The following is a 12,846-nucleotide window of genomic DNA, read 5'->3' as shown; positions in this document are numbered from 1 at the left end:
AGGTGCCTCTCACCACCAGCCTTTTAACATGGGGGTGGGGCCTACAATTCTCATTCTCCAAAGCCCATTCATCCTTCTCAGCGGCCAAATCCAATTAGCCCACAAAAGTGTTAGAGATTTCACAGGGAAGATATGCTCTCTTGTAATTAAATCTCCTTTTTTCAAGACGTGAAAGGACCCTTTGAATAAACCTCAGGGGGAGAAACAGCAGGCCGTGTTTCCACGGTCCGAGAAGCAGTTTTACTTTCCTGCCGGTAGACATGCACGTGGGCAGCTTCACAGGCATCCAGTCTGTGCGGGGCACTGGGTTTGGCAGGGGGAAGCGGACCAGTGATTAACCAGAGACACGGCCGGGCAAGCTCAGGGCGCCAAGAGGCACGTGACACTAAAGGAGTATGCATGGTGCCGACGTGAGCAGAAGCCAACTCAGACCCCTCCACGGATGAAACTCAGCTCATCACCACCTGGTCCACAAGACTCTGCCTTCGTCAAGGCTTCCCGAACGCTCCCTTCTCTTCTTTACTATGGAGGAACATTTGGGCTGCTGCTTCTTTGAGGGGCTTATAAACAGTACTGTTAAAAATGTTTTTTTTCTTTTCCATGTTGATAGTGAGAAAATACGTGGACTTCCAAGCGTGGGACTGCTCAGTTTTTAGGGTGAACATTCCACTTAAGTGCGGACCGACAAGCAATTTCCCCGACGACCAGTTCATACCCCCTGACGGAGTTCCCATTGGTCCATGGCTTCACCAACACTTGAAGTTGTCTTTTTTCATTTTAGCAGATGCTGGCGGTTGCATAGTGGGATCACGCTGTGGTTTCAATTTGCCTTTCCCTGATGACTGATAAACCTGGGAAGCTTTTAGTATGTTTACTGGTTATTTAGACAATCTCCTTTTTTTCCTGCCTTAACAGAGGATTGAACCCAGGAACTTGTGTATGCCAAGCACACACTTTACCACTGAGCTATACCCCTGAACTCTCTTTTTAAAGTGCCTATTCCATCCGCCTTACAATTGGGTTTTCTGCATTTTTGATATTGACTTATATAGTTTTTATATATTCTATCTATCTATCTATCTATCTATCTGTCTATCTATCTATCTATATGTGTGTATATATATATATATATCTCAGATACACGTTGCAACAACTTTCTCCAACTCTCTAACTGGCCTTCTCACTCATTTACTGTTGTGTTGTGATGAAGACAAGTCGTAAATATTTTTATCTTTGATTGTGGTATAACCTAAATCTGCTTGGTGACTCCACTTCCCACCCACAGGTACTCAGAAGCACTCATTTCAGCCACAGTCTTCACTGAACGCATCCAAGATGCGTTTCCAACAAGTTGCACCTTGTATATTTGTCTATTTCAATCATCATACATAGAACAGGACCTCTACCTGGAAAGGACCGTCTTCTTCATCATAGTAGTAACATCATAGTAACTCTCTGGTTTCTACTTTTAGTAAATGTTAGTAACTCTTGGTTTCTATTCTTAATAAACGTGACGATTTAAGCAACACCAGTTGTTTAGTACAAAAAAAAAATTCAGCAGGAAGTTTACAATATTTGAAATCATAGGATAATTTCATATCAAATGAGTTTCCTCTCGATGCACTAGCGGTCATTTTTTGTTCAATAGATTAATCCCAAATTTACCCGAATTACTCATCACATTTACTCATTGAGCTGCAGTCAGTTTGCTTTTATTCAAGACATCTATCTGGGTTTGCCCCTAGGAAACTACCATTAGGAATATGCTAGCTCTTGAAATGCTAGGTAAAGGCAGCATTTTTCACCGAACCTTTCACAATCAGGATGCTTGAGAGCATAGTTAAAAGCTAAACTGCCCAGTTGGTGCAGTAGTGAATGGAGAAGACGAAACTGAAGGGTGGGGAAATCTGAGCTGCTAACATCTCGCACAGGATAAGAACAGGGACTGACCACACTACTATTACGGTGACTACTGCTGCTGGTGACATCAAGGATCTGGGTGGGAAAAGCACGGCAGAGACTGTTCTAAAGGCGACAGAAGGCAGAGGAGAGAAAAGAAGCTGCAATGATTAACATGCCCACCAGTTCCCCAGAGCAGCTGTCAATGAGTGGCCATCACTCCGGGTTTAAGAAGTTGGCAAAGGGAGAAGAGAGATGCTGGCTGGATTCAGAGGATAATAAACTCCACCAGCTGACAAGAGGAAGAGACAGAGAGAGAGACTTCAGGAAGAGGACAGGTTTCCATGATGAAACGGAGGATATTGAGGCAGTTTTATAAATGTCTAATACTCTCCAAGTTCTCATCTTGGCATCACTCCTGTGGAACAGCTGCTGGCCGGCTCTGCCTGGATTAACGCTCACCGAGAAGAGAGCTTGAAACAGAAAATGCCAAGAGTCGGGCTGAAGTCGGTTTGGATCACAGGAAGGTTCCTGTCACTCCCGCAGGAACAAACCTGCCATCCGTGAAACAGATCACGTGAATTACATCTATTCAAACAGGGCTTCAAATAGGTGAGGTTTCAGAGACAGTCTACAACCGGGGTGAAGCTGAAAGATTTATTTTCTCTACAGAATGCTGGAAACCTCTCACAATGTCGTTAAATAGAAAACAACGTACCCTAAGAAGTAAGTCCTGTCATTGTGGTCGGATCTCTGAACGGGCAGAGGTCGGAGCTGCGTGGCCCACAGACTCCCAGAGCGTCTTGTCCAAATGCGGGTGGTGATCCCGCAGGTCCAAGTTCTGTGCTCCCCACAAGCCCCCAGGGATGTCCATGGTGCTGCTCCAAAGACCCCATCCTGTGGGATAAGGCTCAGAGTCACCGGGGGTCAGCAGGCAGAGATCCGAATTCACAGTGACATGCAGCTGTATTAGTTCCCTACCACGGCTGTAACAGATCACTGAAGATTGAGCAGCTTCACTGAAACAGGGCCCATGTACTAGTTGATGGCTTTGAGGGTCACAAGTCCAGGAGGCTCCATGAAGTTCTCTGCTCAGGGTCTCCCAAGGGTGACATTAAGGTGCACACCGGGCTGGGTTCTTATCTGGAGCCTCTGGGGGAGGGTCCCTATCCGAGCTCACTCCGCTGGTTGGCAGAATCCAGTCCCCTGCAGTTGCAGGACGGAGATCCCTGTTGTCTTTCTGGCCACACTTCCCACCTAGAGGCACCTCTTGGGTCCTGGAATGAAGTCGCCTGCATCTCAGAAGCACCAAGGACGCCTGGCTTCCTTCTCACGCCTCTGTATTTCTTCCTCTTCTTCTGCTGCTGTATCTCTCCGACTGACATTTCTGCCTTCCCGTCCGGACTTTAAAGAGATCAAGAGATTCAACAGAGCCCATTCAGATAATCCAGGATAATCTCCCTACTTGAAGGCCCGTGGCTTTAATCACATCTGCAAAGTCCCTTTTGCCGTGGGATGCAACGTCTTCCCTGGTGCTGGGAATGAGGGCGTGGGACTCACTGGGCAGCCGTCCTTCTGCCTTCCACCGTGCCTCACGGTGCCACACCATGACCACCTTGAGGTCCTTCTCCTCACTTCATCAGCGGGCAGGTGTGTGCCAGTTCTCTGGGTTTACCCGAAAGACACGCAGACGCAGCATGCACGCACGCGCACACGGGTGCCCGCACACATGACATGTGCCCTTTCACAGGGCATCACTTTGCTTCAGCTGCCACATCCAGATGTCACGGGCTGAAGGATTTAACCAACAGACGTTTATTTCCTTACGGACATTTTTTTCATCACTTCTGTGCATGTCTGTGTCCCAGTGTCCTCTTCTCCTAAGGACACCCAGCATTAGGGCTAGGACTTCATTACCTTTTTAGGGACCCCATCTCCAAATACAATCTTATTATTCTGCGGTCCTGATGAATTTTAGGGAGATATAACTCAGCTGGTACCATAGAGGAAGGGCCTTGTCAGTGACCTTGTCCCCATCACTCTTTTTTTTTTTTTTGGTGAGGGGAGATAATTAATTAATTAATTTTTAGAGGAGGTACTGGGGATTGAACCCAGGACCTTGTGTATGCTGAGCATGAGCTCTAACACTTGAGCTCTAACTTCCCCCCTCCCATCACTCATTATAGACTGCTTGTGACCAATTCTAGGCACCAGCGAAACTGTCTTTAAAGCCGCACTCCCATTTGCATCAAGGAAGGAAGGCTTTTCCAGCCTCAGTCACACTGCAGGTATCTCTGCTCTTTCCTCCTGCAAAAGGACCCCCTCCCCCTGCTGGGGACACAGGGAGGCTCTTAAAGAGACAAGCCAGTCCCTGCAATAAATAAAAATAGACTCAGACCGAGTGCTTCATAATAGCTTTGCAAAAGACTTGAAACAGTTTCAATTATATGGTAGCACGCGTTTCTTGAGAAGTGGGGCAATTTGTACTCGAGTTACTCTCTGATGTCAGATTACAGTACAAGGAAAGCCAATTAGCTGGAAAGGGCTTCGGAGGAAGCAGAGGAACAAAGGTAGCCGTAAACAGAGAAGAGGACTCTCAAGTATTCAAATGCAAAGTCCTACAGCAATAGTCTGTAGCTTCTGTTTGTGTCAACATCGGATGGATTTGCATAATCACAGACATGGATCTTAGGTTCTGTGTCAGCCGCCTGGATTGGTTCTGTCCTTCCTCTGAAGGAGGCTGCACACCCACCAGGCATGAGGCCAGGGCTCTGAGCCCTTGCCCCCACAGTGGAATCAAACTGGCATGAGAGTTTGGGCCCTTGAGTGAGACCTGCTGTGTGTTTAAAGACAGATTCCAGTGGGGAGGGTATAGCTCTGTGGTAGAGTGTATGCCTAGCATGCACGAGGTCCTGGGTTGGATCCCCAGCACCTCCATCAAAAATAAATACATAAATAAATAAACAAACCTAATTACCTCCTCCCCAACAAAAATTACAAAAAAAAAAAAAAAAAAGGAGACAGATTCCAGGGTTAGGGTTGGGATTGTGGGTAGAGACACCCACCAGCACGCACCGTGTTTGACCCTCAACCTTGTTATTTTAGAAGGGGGCACTAACCAGCTGTCCAAACCAGCGGCCACTTGGGGCAGGGTAGAGCTCAGTGGTAGCGCACATGCCTAGCATACACGAGGTCCTGGGTTCAATCCCCAGTGCCTCCATTAAAAATAAATAAATAAATAAACCTCATTACTCCCCCCCCCATAAAAAACACAAAAACAAAAACAAACAAACCAACCAGCTGTCACCTCAGACAGCCATCACATTCACAATTTGGAACATATTCAAAACCCACTTGACTTCAAGTCTATCATATCATATTGATTTCATGCCGGAATCCTTATTAAGAGTAAATAAAGGCTGTGTAAAGTAATGATTAACGTAAATCTGGAAGAAGGAAGAAAAAAAAACCTAACCAGGTCTTAAGATTTTTGTCGCTGTGTTGTTGTGCAGGACAATGTGAGACCTTTATCAGGTGCTCAGTGCAGTCGATTTGGATAAAGTAGCAGCGTCAGCTTTGATAGGAACCAAGGAGGAGGGGAAAATGGGATGCTTGGAGGGCCGACAGTTAGGAGTTTGAAAAGAGAGACTGTCTCATTTGCAGACAGAGAAAAAAAGTTGCAGTGAAAGGCAGTGGCATTTTGAGTAAACTAAGAAAGATGGAGGAGGCAGCTGATTGGAATCCACTTGGCACTGAAATGAGTTAGACTCATATCCATACTGCTTACATCAAGCCCTTCATCATAGCTTGTAAGCCCAGGCAAGGCCGCGTGGATGAGACGCCAGACAGCTTCAGGGCACTGAAGGTGCATGTTTCCATGGTTTCCGCCCACCCGTTTGCAAGGTGTCATGCTCTTCCTCCTTGCCTCTTCCCACGTGGCACCCACCCCGTTCCCTGGGAATGGCAAAGCACCGCTCTAATGAACACGCCCTCCATTCTCGGTCGTGGCCCTTGTCTACACGTTCTATCTCTCGTCTTCCTCTGTTTCCTCATCATCTTGCTCATTTCTCTCCCTCCGGGGTTACACAGACCAGAGCCTGAGGCACAAGACAAGTGCCTTTAGTGCAATTCCCCTGCCCCTCCAGCCGGCGCCCCTAAGATCTACTTCGCAGCGATGGGGAGATAGGTAGAGCATTGCTCTCCAGGGGACAAGGTGGGTCCCAGTTCCTTGTCAGAAGCCAGAAATGCTGTTAAAACCTCAGAGCCCCAAAGACTGGCAAATTCCATCAGGGAGAAGCCTCACTGCCCTGAGGTCAGCAGAGCACTCATCGCAGTGCTTATGTCTCACCTCACCCTGGCGTCATCCTCGTTCAAACAGGACCCTGAGGGGAGGTAGGAAGGGGCTGGAGACCAGAGAAAAAGTCAGATTCCAGGGCAGGGAAACACAGCTTGGGGTGTTTAGGGACAGGACTTAAGGCACAGACGCTGGGTGGAGAAATGAAGGGGAATGAAAGAAAAGACAAATTCTGCCGGTGTCATGACCTTGACATTCTTTATAGATCACCAAACTGTCTCTCTCTCCAAGGTCACGCGGTCACTTGATTTTCATGAACTAAAGTTTTGAATCCACTAAACTATTTCTTTAAATTTGACGCAAATGACTAAAGCATGTCCATCCACTACTTCTGTTCAAAGCAGCAAATAATTCTCTTCATACAAAATCAGATTTCTTGAAAAAGAAAGCCAGGTACGGATGAAACAGTTCTAACTCACTGTATGCCCTGTTCTTCTTTTCTTCTTTTAGAATTACTGTTACTTAATTTAAAACGAGATTAGTGCAACATCAAAATAAATGTCATCAATAAACGTTATTATCACAAAACGGGAACTTTAGCAAAAGTTGCCTGTGAGATCTACAGCTTGGCTTAAAAAAAGTACCAAAGCTTATGTTGTTTCTTTCTGGTTGTTCTGTGCAAAAGCCTTTTATCTGCCCTAAACGATGCAGCTTCGGCTTATTGTCGCTGTGTTTGCGACAGATTTCGTCTCCTGGATTTCTTAAAATTCAAGAGGATTAAATGACATTTATAATTGTACCTATAAACATAGTCGTTGAAAGCTGTATTCTCCCCTGGCGGATAAAAGGCATGACGTGGAGGGTATTCTCTGCATCAATTCACCCTTTCTCCTATTTTCCTACTGAGATCAACTCTTTGCATCAAGCCTGTCTTAATTTCCCCCTTTTGGTCGACATTCTGACTTTACCTGCGTCCTCAGCCACGCGTACTTAAATGACAGCTGTGTTTAATACTGAGACTTAACATATCAAAACAGCTTCACTCCAAAGAGATGACATTTCTGTGTATTGACTTTGGATAGTCAGTTCTGGGTGTCATTTATTATTAATTGCTAGCGGTCCTGGGAGTGCTTATAAATGCTCAAGATGTTTTTACTGCGGCATCTGATGGCTCAGACGTAGCCAGGAACTGTGTATCACCGCAAAGACCTAGACCCTACCGTCTCAGGTTTTCTGACTTCATGAAAAGCACCACAGCCATGTATTCAGCCAGGAAGGGGCCAACAACTTCAGAGTTCATGTCGGGAGTTTTGATAACCTCCCAGGAAAAGGTATTTCCAAATAGGATTCCTAGTGGGTAGTAATCTCCGGGACCAGCCAGAGATTTTGGAATGCCAATTTATACCCCGCAAATTTTACGTAGAGAAATCCCTACCCTAAACTTATCATCAGTGGAAAGCATTATCGAGTATCGCCTTCTTTCATAATTTTCTGCAAAGATTCTCTTAGCCACAATTAGCCAGGTCACACGACAGTGTCTAACCACTCTGCAATCTCACTGGTGTAAAACAAAGGTTTCTTTCTTGCTGAGACTCCGTCCCCAGTGTGGCGGGCAGAAAGAGTCTGCTCATCCTTACCACTCACAGGCCTGACTGAGGAGGTGTTACCATCTTACGATGCTGCATCTCAGCATGAAGCACCAGGCGTTGCAGTGGCAGACGACCAGAGAGGCAAGGAACGGTGATTACGTCAGCCCAGAAGTGATGCCCGTCACTTCCCGTTGTGTTTCATCACGAAAAGTCCGAGGGAGTCACCTGAGCAAGTGTGCCTTCAGAGGCATGGACTTTTCCTTCCATGTTCCCAGAAGAAGAGGAGAAGCAGAGGTAGGGCTATTAATGATGCAAATCAGCCAGGGCAAGGAACAGCGAGCATGCCTGGACCACGACGGTGAGCAAAACGCAACTGCCCTGAAGTCCCCTAGTCCGTTTTTTAAAAAAGACCATTCATGTATTTCTCAGAATTAACTCAACTTACTTGTAGAGAGACACAATGAGCTGTACAAAATGGCCATGGCTGAATGCTGACCATGTTCTACCGTCCCCTCCCCAAATAATATTTAGGGGATGACAGAGATGTGTCTAAAGCAGACTTCACTGATTAAATGACTCTGATCTGTACTGCGTGCTGGGACGGCCGCAGTGCGCCAACGGCAACTTTACAAGGGAGCCGCCAGGAGAAAGTTGAGAACGATCATCTCCGTTCTCCATCTCCTTGGGGCACAGTGCGTTTCTTTATTATATTTGTTTTAAGAAAAGCACATTGTATGACCCCAGGAAAGTGAGAGGAGAGAAGCAAAATCCAGAAGCACGTTGCTATCTGATGCTCCTGTAATCTCTGGTCTTTATTTCTGCTTTCCTCTCCAATCCCTCCCCCACCCCACTTCACCTCTTGGAGAGCGCATACCATCTGCTATGTTTCAAGCAGAAAGCTCTATCCTAACGGGATGTTTTTTCCTGCCCAGTTATGAGGACACTGGCTATCACGGTGACTGAACCAACTACGCTTCTGGGATACAGACGCGGGCAAGATCCCTCCAGGGAAAAACGAAGCGCGACTGGACACAGATTACAGGACCTGTTTCCAAAGAATAAAATGTGTCTTGACCGTCACATAATCCTCTTTCAAAAGTACAGCACTAAACATTTCCAAAGTTTTCCAAATTATAATAACAACTGCGTTGTTTGTTTGTTTGTTTTAAAAATAGATGTATTTACTTTATCTTTATTTCACTTATTTTTTGAAGGGGGAGGTAATTAGGTTTGTTTATTTACTTACTTTTTAATGGAGTTACTGGGGATTGAACCCAGAACCTCATGCAAGCTAAGCGTGCACTCTGCCACTGAGCTACACCCTCCCCCACGTTGTTTATTTTTAACACCGTCTAATCCTAGCATTGTTACTGAAACCAAAAAACAAATAAACAAACAAACAAAACCAAAAGAAAAAAGTAGCAAAAGATGTTAGGCAAGGTTCAGTTTTACTCTACTCTCGATGTCAGTATTTTGAGATGAAGACGTTCACATTCAAAACACAGTCATTTTGCACAGATCGTGACATTGTGACCAGTCAATGTAAATCAGATCGTCCAGTTCATCCTCCAGGTATTTATAAATCTTTAGTCTAAAAGGCCAACATCTTCTGGTGTGGTTTTTGATGCTGAGGGTCCAAGGTGGTGTTCACGGTTGATATATTACAATTTCACAGTTTGTAGCACAAACCCCCAAAGACGCATAAATTCACAGGCTTGTTACGTAGGTTTTTCACGTAGGTAAGGGCATATGGCTAGGGTTACCAAGTAGATGCTTTTGGAGATATTAAAGAGAAACAAAAATATAATAAGCGGATGGAAAAAGGAAGCCACTATATTCACTTTAGTTGTCAGGAATGGCAGATGGAAATGTGGACAGTTACCTACTTCCATCTTCCTGCCTCTGCCTTCCTGAGCCTGTAGACTAATGTTCATACTTGGCACACGGGTGGATTTAAATGTTGATTTTTAATTTATTAATACAGAGCATCATTTTACTTACGAAGTAGTAAGAGGAGTCAAAACTCCTTGGATGTCATTCCTAGTCGCAAACATAAAGGACACAGCTAACTCAAAAGGGTTAATGGTATGCCACTCATAAACTGGGCATGTTTTCCAACACCTTTTAGGTGATGAATCGCTCAGTAGTGAATTGGGTCTCCATCACATTTACATGAACAGACCAATGTCCCCTAATGACTCAGTCCAGTGGACATTTCTAAAATCATGTGCATGCCTGTCTTATGGTTCCTGTCATCTCTTGTTTTCCAAAAGCTGAAGCCATGCATATACTCAGGCAAGGAGAGAAATACTTAGAACAAACACTTTTTACTGTAGCCTTTCTGAGATAATATTGTTTCAAAGACTGGGGAACTTTTTTTTTTCAATATTTTTTTTTTATTGAGTTACAGTCATTTTACAATGTTGTGTCAAATTCCAGTGTAGAGCACAATTTTTCAGTTATACATGAACATACATATATTCATTGTCACATTTTTTTTCGCTGTGAGCTACCACAAGATCTTGTATATATTTCCCTGTGCTATACAGTATAATCTTGTTTATCTATTCTGCATATGCCTGTCAGTATCTACAAATTTCAGACTCCCACTCTGTCCCTTCCCACCCCCGCCCCCTTGGCGACCACAAGTTTGTATTCTATGTCTATGAGTCTGTTTCTGTTTTGTATTTATGTTCCTTTTTTTTTTTTTTTTTTTAGATTCCACATATGAGTGATCTCATATGGTATTTTTCATTCTCTTTCTGGCTTGCTTCACTTAGAGTGACATTCTCCAGGAACATGCATGCTGCTGCAAATGGCGTTATGCTGTCAGTTTTTATGGCTGAGTAGTATTCCATTGTATAAATATACCACCTCTTCTTTATCCAGTCATCTGTTGATGGACATTTAGGCTGTTTCCATGTCTTGGCTATTGTAAATAGTGCTGCTCTGAACATTGGGGTGCAGGTGTCTTTTTGAAGTAGGGTTCCTTCTGGATATATGCTCAGGAGCAGGATTCCTGAGTCATACGGTAAGTCTACTCCTAGTCTTTTGAGGAATCTCCATACTATTTTCCACAGTGGCTGCACCAAACTGCATTCCCACCAGGAGTGAAGGAGGGTTCCCTTTTCTCCACAGCCTCTCCAGCATTTGTCATTTGTGGACTTTTGAATGATGGCCATTCTGACTGGTGTGAGGTGATACCTCATTGTAGTTTTGATTTGCATTTCTCTGATAATTAGTGATATTGAGCATTTTTTCATGTGTCTTTTAATCATTTAAGACTGGGTAACTTTTGAAATATTTCTCCAACTCCCAGTCTCTTTTCAGTCAATACATTTATGTCTTTCAGCCATTTTCTTAATTGAACACATTTCTGAGTGTATGTGCTAATTCATTGACCGTAGTGCCAAAATATTATCTTTTGTATGTATTTCTGAGTATAGATGTAACAGGAAGAACAAATCTGACTCCACATTGGACCTGTTTCTTTTACTTCCACCTTTGTAGTCTATTGCTTTTGCTACAAATTAATCACTAAAGGTATGTTGCCTATAAGCTTAAATTATACATAATGGTCCATCTCTGGGAACCCTGCCTCCCAGGTAATGAGTGCTAAGCTAAAATATTTGTGTATTTTAAAGCATCCTGACCCCGCCCACCTGTAAATGACTGCAGGAAGGAAGACGTTAACACATCCCCTGTGGAGGCTGACTGGAACCAGGAAATGTTTTACTTTACTCCCTCCCCTTTTAGTATAAAGGAAACCTGAATTCTAAATTGGGGAAGATGGTTCTTTGGGACACTAGTCCACCATCTTCTCGGTCTGCTGGCTTTCCTAACACAATCGCTATTCCTTTCCCCAACACTTGGTCTCTCGACATACTGGCCTGTTGTGCGGTGAGCAGTAAGAGTTTGGACTCAGTAATGCATATGGTCAGTGACTGACCTTACTGTAAAACACCCTTTTATAAGATTAAAAACGATCTTCCTGATCGAGTATGCAAATCTAAAGAGGCGCAATTATCTTTTCTTAGTTCTCATCCATTTTGGGGGGTAGGGTAATATTTATTTACTTTTATTTATTATCACTATTATTTCTTCTTTAACGGAGGTACTGGGGATTGAACCCATGACCTCGTGCATGCTAAGCATGTGCTCTACCACTGAACTGTACTCTCCCCCCGAGTTCTTATCAATTTTATTGCCCCACTGAAGAAACTTTCAATTTCCTCTCCCAGTTTTCCAATGGCTATGGCCAAAGGATAGGTTCCTGCCCTTATCTGCATTGTAATAGCTTTCAAGAAATAAACCCATTTCTTAAAATGACTCAATATACTCAGAGCTGTGGATAAAAATCAGTTTTTCCTAAGTTCCCTCCTCTTTCCTAACGGAAAACAAATACAATATATCAATTATTCTCATAGTATTTGTACTCTCAATATTAGAGAAGCATATTAACTGTCTGACAATGAATAATTACCGGCACTCAATGGGATAGATCAGTTTGTTTTCAAAAATCATCATGAGAACAGGCTGGCAAGAATGGAGCTTCTTACCACACTGGTATATACTCTTGCATGATTTCCATAAATTCCTATACATGGATTTCCTGTCCGTCATGAACACCATCTAAAGTTGATCCTTCTGGAGATTCCTCAAAAAACCAAAAGTAGAGCTACCATACGACCCAAGAATCATGCTCCTGGGCATATATCCAGAAGGGATCCTACTTCAAAAAGTCCTACTGCACCCCAATGTTCATAGCAGCACTATTTACAATAGCCAAGACATGGAAACAACATAAATGTCCACTGACAGACGACTGGATAAAGAAGCTGCTGTATATTTATACGATGGAATACTACTCAGCCATAAAAAAGAATAAAATAATGCCACATGCAGCAACACGAATGGACCTAGAGATTGTTATTCTAAGTGAAGTAAGCCAGAAAGAAAAAGAAAAATACCATATGATATTACTCATATGTGGAATCTAAAGAAAAGAAAAAAGAAAAAAAAAGGACACTATGAACTCATCTACAAAATAGAAACAGACTCCCA

The 12,846-nt window shown here is 43.8% G+C and overlaps 1 long non-coding RNA gene across 1 annotated transcript; it reads right to left on the bottom strand.

The window, feature by feature from the left end:
- Positions 1 to 3,834: 3,834 nt before the first annotated feature.
- LOC116662071 lies at positions 3,835 to 11,536 on the bottom strand. The gene is made up of 3 exons (XR_004318065.1): positions 11,524 to 11,536; positions 9,387 to 9,388; positions 3,835 to 4,054 (listed from the first exon to the last, which is right to left on the bottom strand). It is a non-coding gene; the product is annotated as an uncharacterized LOC116662071 (long non-coding RNA).
- Between the last annotated feature and the right edge of the window lie 1,310 nt (positions 11,537 to 12,846).

The sequence above is a fragment of the Camelus ferus genome, chromosome X (assembly GCF_009834535.1).
Source record: "Camelus ferus isolate YT-003-E chromosome X, BCGSAC_Cfer_1.0, whole genome shotgun sequence".
In the NCBI taxonomy this organism is placed as follows: Eukaryota; Metazoa; Chordata; class Mammalia; order Artiodactyla; family Camelidae; genus Camelus; species Camelus ferus.
Note: the sequence above shows the minus strand (reverse complement) of the source record. Positions and strands in the feature narration are given on the sequence as shown.